Genomic DNA, 8,684 nt, shown 5'->3' on the forward strand with positions numbered 1-8,684 from the left:
CTACACCCCTCCCTATCCCTGTAACCATTCCAGCCCCTACACCCCTCCCTATCCCTGTAACCATTCCAGCCCCTACACCCCTCCCTATCCCTGTAACCATTCCAGCCCCTACACCCCTCCCTATCCCTGTAACCATTCCAGCCCCTACACCCCTCCCTATCCCTGTAACCACCCCAGCCCCTACACCCCTCCCTATCTCTGTAACCACCCCAGCCCCTACACTCCTCCCTATCCCTGTAATCACCCCAGCCCCACATCCCACACTATCTCCTACTGACCCCTGTCTCCATTAACCCCACAGGCCCCTGTGCCATTCCCTATACAAATTCCTCCATGTCTACACCCCTCCCTATCTCAGTAACCCCTTCCACCTCTACATCCCTCCACCCCTCCCTGTCTCTATAATACATTCCAGTCCATACACCCTTCACTATCTCAATAACCCTGTCCAGCCCATACACCCCTCCCTGTCTCTGTAACCCCCTCCAACCCATACACCTCTCCCTGTCTCTGTAACCCCCTCCAGTCCAAACACCCCTCCCTGTCTCTGTAACCCCCTCCAATCCAAACACCCCTCCAGCCCATACACCCTTCACTATCTCAATAACCCCATCCAGTCCAAACACCCCTCCCTGTCTTTGTAACCCCCTCCATTCCAAACACCCCTCCAGCCCATACACCCTTCGCTATCTCTATAACCCCATCCAGTCCAAACACCTCTCCCTGTCTCTGTAACCCCCTCCAATGCAAACACCCCTCCAGCCCATACACCCTTCGCTATCTCAATAACCCCATCCAGTCCAAACACCCCTCCCTGTCTCTGTAACCCCCTCCAATCCAAACACCCCTCCAGCCCATACACCCTTCGCTATCTCAATAACCCCATCCAGTCCAAACACCCCTCCCTGTCTCTGTAACCCCGTCCAGCCCATACACCCTTCACTATCTCTGTAACCCTTTCCAGCCCAAGCACTCCTCCTTGTCTCTATAACCCATTCCAGCTCCTACACCTCTCCCTTTCTCAATAATGTCTCAAACCCCCTTCAGTGCCTACACCCCCTCTCTATCTCAATAATGCCCCCTATCTCTATAACCCCCTTCCAATCTCTGTAACTCCCTTCCTATCTCTGTAACCCCTCCCTATCTTTGTAAACCCCTTCCAATCTCTGTAACCCCCTCCCTATCTCTGTAACCTTCTCCCTATCTCTGTAACCTTCTCCCTATCCCTGTAACCTCCTCTGGTCCCTACACCTCTCCCTTTCTCAATAATCTCTCTCAATCTCTCAAACCCCCTTCAGCGCCTACACCCTGCTCTATCTCAATATTGCCTTCTTATCTCCGTAACCCCTCCCAGTCTCTGTAACTCCTCCCAGTCCCCGGTAACCCCTCCCAATCCCTGTAACCCCCTCCCGTCCCTACACCTCTATTCATCTTTGTAAGCTGGTCTAGCCCCTGTACTCCCCATGACTGTATTTCCCCCGGGTTTCCCCACGAGATCAGGTTTCCTCCCACATCCCCAAGACGTGCAGGTTGCTGGGATAATTAGCCACTGGAAATTGCCCTTGTGTGTGGTCGAGTTGCTGGGAGCAAGGGGGGGGAGGAACAAAACGTGAGGATTGTAGGATAGGCCAGCATGGTTGGTGAGCCAAAGGACCTGTTTCCCTGCTTGCATTACTGTGACTTTCTTCAGAGAGCTCTCACGTACCAAGCAGACATCCCAGCCTTGTGTTGTGTGGAAGATGCTGGACTGGAGCTGAAACTCAAACGCTGAAGAAAAAGTTTTTAATCTCTGTTGGGAAGGCGCAGTATCTACCCTCTCAAACCCCTTCAGAATCTTTCATGTTTCCCCAAGATAATAAGATCGCCTCTCATCCTGGACACAACCCATGATGCAATTGCAAAGAAGGCTTGCCAGGGCTTTGGGGAGGTCACCCAGGACTCCGGCAAATTTCGACAGGTGTACAGTGGAGAGCACTCTGGCTGGTCACATCACCTCCTGGTACAGCAGCTCCAATGCACAGGATTGCAAGAGGCTGCGGAGAGTTGTAAACTCACTCATGGGCACAACCCTTCCCCAACATCAAGGACAGCTTCAAAAGGCAGTGCCACAAGAAGGTGGCATCCATTATTAAGGACCCTGATCATCCAGGTCATGCACTCTTCTCATTAATACCATCGAGGTAGTGGGGGTGTTTAGGGGAGATATAGGGACCTGAAGACACACACTCAATGATTCAGAAACAGCTTCTTTCCAGGAACAGATGTCCATGGTCAATGGTCCATGCACTCATGAACATTATTGTCTTACTCCTATTTTTAATATTTATTTATTCTGGAAATTTATAGATATTTATGTCTTTCAACTGACTGTTGCCATTTCCTCCAGTAACCCATATGGTATCGAGGGTGACCAGTGGTGTTCTGCAGGACTTTGCTTTAGGACCCCTGCTGTTTGTGATTTTTTATAAATGACTTGGATGAGGAAGTGTGAGGGTGGGTTAGTACGTTTTCAGATGACAGGAAAGTTGGTGGTGTTCTGGATAGTGTAACAGATGTCAAGGGTTACAACGGGACATTGACAGGATGCAGAGCTGGGCTAAGGAGTGGCAGATGGGGTCCAACCGGAAAGTGTGAAGTCAAACATTTTGGAAGGTCAATCTTGCGGGCAGAGCACAGGGTTAATGGCAAGTTTCTTCGCAGTGTGGAGGAACAGAGGGACCTTGAGGTTCAAGTCCATAAATCCCTCAAAGTTGACACACAAGTTGATAGGGTGGTTAAAAAAGCAAATAGTGTGTTTGCCTTCATTAGTCAAGGGATTGAGTTCCAGAGCCACGAGGAATTATTGCAGCTCTACAAAAACCTGGTTAGATCACACTTGCAGCGCTGTGGTCATTTCTGGTTGCCTCTTTATAGGAAGGATGTAGAAACTTTACAGAGCGTAAAAAGTGTCTGGCTATGTACTCAGTCTATGCCTCTTATCATCTTGCATACCTCTACCAAGTTATCTCTCATCATCCTTTGCTCCAAAGAGAAAAGCCCTAACTCGCTCAACCTTTCCTTATATGACTGCGCTGTCCAGTACGCTCTGCAGTTTCTTGCTTCTCAAGAAGAACTGTTGCTGTTCAAAGCTGTAATGTTAAATACACATTTTATTAATAGCAAAATTTGCAAAAAATCAACACACACATTAACTCATGGGGATAAACAGCTTCAACACTATATATAAGTTTAATAATTTCCATAGAATAGAATAGAACTTTATTGTCATTGCTCAAGACAATAAAATTGAGGTGCTAATTCAGTCGGTACAATGCAGATACTTAGCATGGATGCAATGTGGCTTAATTAAAAATAAAACTGCATATTTACATATGGAGGGGGAGAAGAGAGAGTGTCTGGGGTGGGCAGACCAATTATGTCGGCTGCTTTACCAAGGCGGTGAGAAGCGTAGATAGAGTCCATGGAGGGGAGGGCCCATTTCTGTGCTGGACTGAGCTGTGGCCCCAAAGCAGATGGAGATCCCGGGGTGATGGAGTGGGGGGGGGGGAAGGGCCCTGGTAGTGGATTAGACAGAGGGTGGAGTTCCTGGGAATAGTGGAGAGAGTTGGGGGAATTGTGTGGGTTGGAAGACTGGTCTCGTTCTGATGGGAAACCTGATATTTCTGAAGTCACAATTTCCACCAAAGATCACAGTTTAGACCGGGGTCCACAGACCGCTTTCTTAAAGGCATTGGTCAATGGCATAAAAAGTGTTGGGAAGCCTTGGTTTCGAACATATAAAATAGAGCATTGCAGCATAGTACAAACCCTTCAGCTCATCATATTGTATTGACCTTTAAACCTACTCGAAGATCAATTGAACCCTTCCTTCCTACATGGCCCTCCATTTTCCTGTCATCCATGTGCCTATCCAAGAGTTTCTTAAATGTCCTGAACGCACCTGCCTCTACCCCCATCCCTGGCAGGGTGTTCCATGCACCCACCATGTGTGTAAAAAAACCTACTTCGCTATGCTTTCCTCCAATCACCTTAAAATTATGCCCCTTGCTTAAAGTAAATTTCCACATCAAAGTTCATGTACATTGACATATACTGCCTTGCGATTCAGTTTCTTGCCGGTACCTACAGGAACAAAAGAAATACAGTATCATTCTGCAAAAAAAACTATCCATAAACGAAGACTGACGTTTGCAAAAAAAGACAAACTGCAGATAAAGTTCAGATTCCTTGCACCTTGACAGATAACTTTAGTAACCATTGATTTTTTTTTTTAACACACTGATTGTAGATATCACACAGTGCTTCCCTGGTACAGGTATCAAGGTCACAGCTCTTAACCATTTAAGATGCTGATACATTCTGCTCAACTATCTGGCTGACACCACTCTAGTGCCCGGGAACGTGACGGCAGGTTTCCGGATTTAAGTGTGCTGCGTCAAGTATCCCAATCCCTCCTGGGTTTTTAACTTCAGGATCCATTGTGGGATTATTTTGTGGTAAATCCGGAAAGGGAGAAGACCCCCTCCGCAGTGATGACCATGCAAGTGTAAGATTGTCATGAAATCCCCAATGTCCTTCAAGGTCTGTTGAAATCCTGCCACCCTATTTGCCCTTCCCTGTCAGAGGCAATGCCATCTCTCGGCCCAAAACGTTGACTGTTATTCCACTCCATAGATGCTGCTGAGTTCCTCCAGCGTTTAGTGTGTGTTGCTCTGGATTTCCAGCATCTGCAGAACCTCTTCTGTCAACACTTTGCTTCCTGGGATCATTCTTGTGAATCTGCTCTGGACCTCTCCAATGTCGGCATTATTCTTTCTCAGATCTAGGGCCCGAAACTGCTCAACATACTACAGTATCTTACTGCCTGCAGAAACTATGCATTGTACTGTTGTGGATGAACCAGGATACATAGACCATTACCAGGTTAGCTGAGTGGTTAGAGTAATGCTATTACAGCTTCAACTTCACCGCTGTTTCTCAGGTCCCGTGACCATGTGGATTTCCTCCAGGTGCTCTGGTTTCCTCCCACATTCCAAAGACGTACAAGGGTCAGTAGGTTGATTGATCACATGGTTGATAATAGGCAGTACAGGCTCATTGGGACAGAAGGGTCTGTTATTGAACTGTATCTCTAAATAAAATAAATATTTAGCCGTGGAACTAGAGTCAGTGGCCACTTCAATACCTGTTACACCTGCTTGTTAATTCAAATATCTAATCAGCCAATTATGTGGCAGCAACTCAATGCATAAAAACATGCAGACGTGGTCAAGAGGTTCAGATGTTGTTGAGGTCAAGCACCACAATAGGGAAGAAATGTGCCAGATGGGGTGGTTTGAGTATCTCAGAAACTGCTGATGTCCCCCTGGGATTTTCATCCACTACGGTCTCCATGGCAGGAGTTCCCAACCGGGGGACCACAGTAGGGGTCCATGGTATAAAATAAGTTGGGAACCCCTGCTCTAGAGTTTACAGAGAATGGTGTAAAAAACAGAAAAAAAACATCCAGTGAGAGGCAGTTCTGTGGGACAAAATGCCTTGTTAATGAGGGAGGTGAGAGGAGAATGGCCAGACTGGTTCAAGCTGACAGGAAGGTAACAGTAACTCAAATAACCACTCATTATAACAGTGATGTGCAGAAGAGCATCTCTGAATGCACAACACATCAAACCTTGAAGTGGACGGACTACAGCAGCAGAAGACCAGGAACATACACACAGTGGCCACTTACAAGGTACAGGTGCCGTCTAATAAAGTGGCTCCTGAGTGTATTTCTGTATCTTTGTCTAAATCCTGCAGCTCCCTGCCCAACATTACTGTGGGATCAGTGGTTCTAGAACAGGGGTCCCCAACCTTTTTTATACCATGGACCAATACCATCAAGAAAGGGGTCCCCTGTTCTAGAAGATGGCTTACCTTCTCCTTCTCATAGCCAACTGGGGACAGGCAGCAAAAGCCGGCCACTCATTGATGCCCAGATCCCATGAATCGATAGAGAGCAAAGTTGGCAGAAATGTAAAAAGACGTAGGACATAGGAGCAGAATTAGGCCATTCAGCCCATCGAGTCTGCACTGCCATTCCATCATGGTTGATCCCGGATCCCACTCAACCCCATACACCCGCCTTCTCACCATATCCTTTGATGCCCTGACCAATCAGGAAATGATCAACTTTCGTTTTAAATATACCAATGGACTTGACCTCCACTGCAGTCTATAGCACAGCATTCCACAGATTCACTGCTCTCAGGCTAAAAAAAATTCCTCCTTACCTCTGTTCCAAAAGGTCTCCCCTCAATGTTGAGGCCGTGCCCTCTAGTTCTGGATACCCCCACCACAGGAAACACCCTCTCCACATCCACCCTATCTAGTCCTTTCAACATTCAGTAGGTTTCATGAAATCCCCACGCATTCTTCTAAATTCCAGTGAGTACAGGCCCAAAGCTGCCAAATGCTCCCCATATGTTAACCCCTTCATTCCTGAAATCATCCTCGTGAACCTCCTCATGACTCTCTCCAATGACAACACATCCTTTTTGAGATATGGGCTGAAAACTGTTGGCAATACTCCAAGTGCGGCCCACTAGTGTCTTATAAAGTGTCAGTATTAACTCCTTGCTTTTATATTCTATTCCCATTGAAATGAATGCCAACATTACATTTACCTTCTTAATGACAGACTCAACCTGTAAATTAACCGTCTGGGAGTCCTGCACAAGGATTCCTAACTCTCTGTGCACCTCCAATGTTTGAACCTTCTCTCCATTTAGATAATAGTCCGCACTATTGTTACTTTCATGAAAATTATCGTACATTTCCCAACACTTGTTTGCCCATTCTTCCAATTTGCCTAAGTGCTGCTGCAATCGCATTGCTTCCTCAGCACTACCTACCCCTCCACCTGTCTTCGTATCATCCGCAAACTTTGCCACAAAGCCATCAATTCCATTATCCAAATCACTGACAAACAATGTGAAACGTAGCGATCCCAATACTGACCCCTAAAGAACACCATTAATCACTGGCAGCCAACCAGAAAAGGATCCCTTTATTCCCACTTGCTGCCTCCTGCTTGCCAGCCATTCCTCTATCCATGCCAGTATTTTCCCTGTAACACCATAGCATTTTATCTTGTTAAGCAGCCTCATGTGTGGCACCTCATCAAACACCTTCTGAAAATCCAAGTAAATGACATCCACTGCCTCTCCTTTGTCCACCCTGCTTGTTAATTCCTCAAAGAACTCTAACAGATTTGTCAGGCAAGATTTCCCTTTACAGAAACCATGCTGACTTTGACTTACTTTATCATTAGTTCCCAAGTTTCCCGAAACCTCATCGTTAATAATAGACTCCAACACTTTCCCAACCACTGAGGTTAAGCTAACTGGCCTAGAATTTCCTTTCTTTTGCCTTCCTGACTTCTTAAAGAGTGGAATGACATTTGCAATCTTCCAGTCTTCTGGGACCAGGCCACAATCAAGTGATTCTTGAATGATCATAGTCAATGCATCTGTTATCTCTTCAGCAACCTCTCTCAGGACTCTGGGTTATAGTTCATCTGGTCCAGGTGACTTATCCACCCTAAGACCGTTGAGTTTGCCTGGCACTTTCTCCTTTGTAATAGCAATGGCGCTCACTCCTGCTCCTTGACACTTCTTCTGTGGGACATGTCTACCCTGCACCTTGTGAACTATTCCCAGAAACTTCAGGCACCTCTGCTCTGCTGTCATCCCTGTCACTATCCTCCTCCAATCCACCTGGGCAAGCTCCTCTCTCATGCCTCTGTAATTCCCTTTATTCCATTGTGATACTGATACCTGTGACTTGTGCTTCTCCCTGTCAGACTGGTGAACATAACCACCCACATTAACCTGGGGAGAGGAAGACACAGAGGTGGACGTGAAGAACAACTCGATAGAGTCTTCTCCGCAACATTGGCAGCAGTAGTGTGCATTTAAAGGTAATGCATCTTACATAACGCATACCACTAATGCAACTCAGTTAATGCGCCTCAGGTAATGCACGTCACTTAACGCAACTCAGTTCTGTTCGCCTCAATACAGGAAGGATGTGAAAGCTTTAGAGGGGGCGTACAAGATGATAAAAGGCATAGATCAGGTGGATAGCCAGAGGATTTTATCCCAGGGTGGCACTGCTAATATAAGGTGGCATAATTTTAAGGTATTGCAAGCATGAGAGATTCTACAGATGCTGGAAATCCAGAGCAACACACACAAAATGCTGGAGGAACGCAGCAGGTCAAGCAGCATCTGTGGAAAAGAGTAAACAGTCGATGTTTGAGGCCAACAGCCCTCATCAAGTTAATTTTATTGGAGGAAGGTACAGGAGGGATGTCAAGGTAGGTTTTTTTTAACCCAAGGAGTGGAGGCTGTGTGGAGTAGTGTGTTCAGTTCTGGTTGCCTCATTGTAGGAAGGATGTGGAAGTGTTAGAGAGAGTAGAGGGCAGATTTTCCAGGATGCTGCCTGGATTAGAGGGCATGTTTTATGAGGGAAGGCTGAGTGAGCAAGAGCTTTTCTCTTTGGAACAAAGGATGAGAGGTGACTTAATATGAGATGGTAAGAGGCAGAGATAGAGAGGACAGCTAGAGACTTTCTCCCAGGGTGGAAATGGTGAATACCAAGAGGCATAATTTTGAGGTGGGAATGTTTTTTCACACACACAG

General features: G+C 46.5%; 1 long non-coding RNA gene across 1 annotated transcript in view; it reads left to right on the forward strand.

Annotated features, from left to right (window-relative positions):
* Window positions 1–8,684, forward strand: part of LOC140732418 (uncharacterized) — a 61,795-nt gene that overhangs the window by 1,334 nt on the left and 51,777 nt on the right. The window contains exon 2 of the long non-coding RNA XR_012100075.1: window positions 7,844–7,960. This is a non-coding gene — a long non-coding RNA (uncharacterized lncRNA). The remainder of the gene's footprint in view (window positions 1–7,843; window positions 7,961–8,684) is intronic.

Source organism: Hemitrygon akajei, chromosome 8 (assembly GCF_048418815.1).
Source record: "Hemitrygon akajei chromosome 8, sHemAka1.3, whole genome shotgun sequence".
NCBI classification, from domain to species: Eukaryota; Metazoa; Chordata; class Chondrichthyes; order Myliobatiformes; family Dasyatidae; genus Hemitrygon; species Hemitrygon akajei.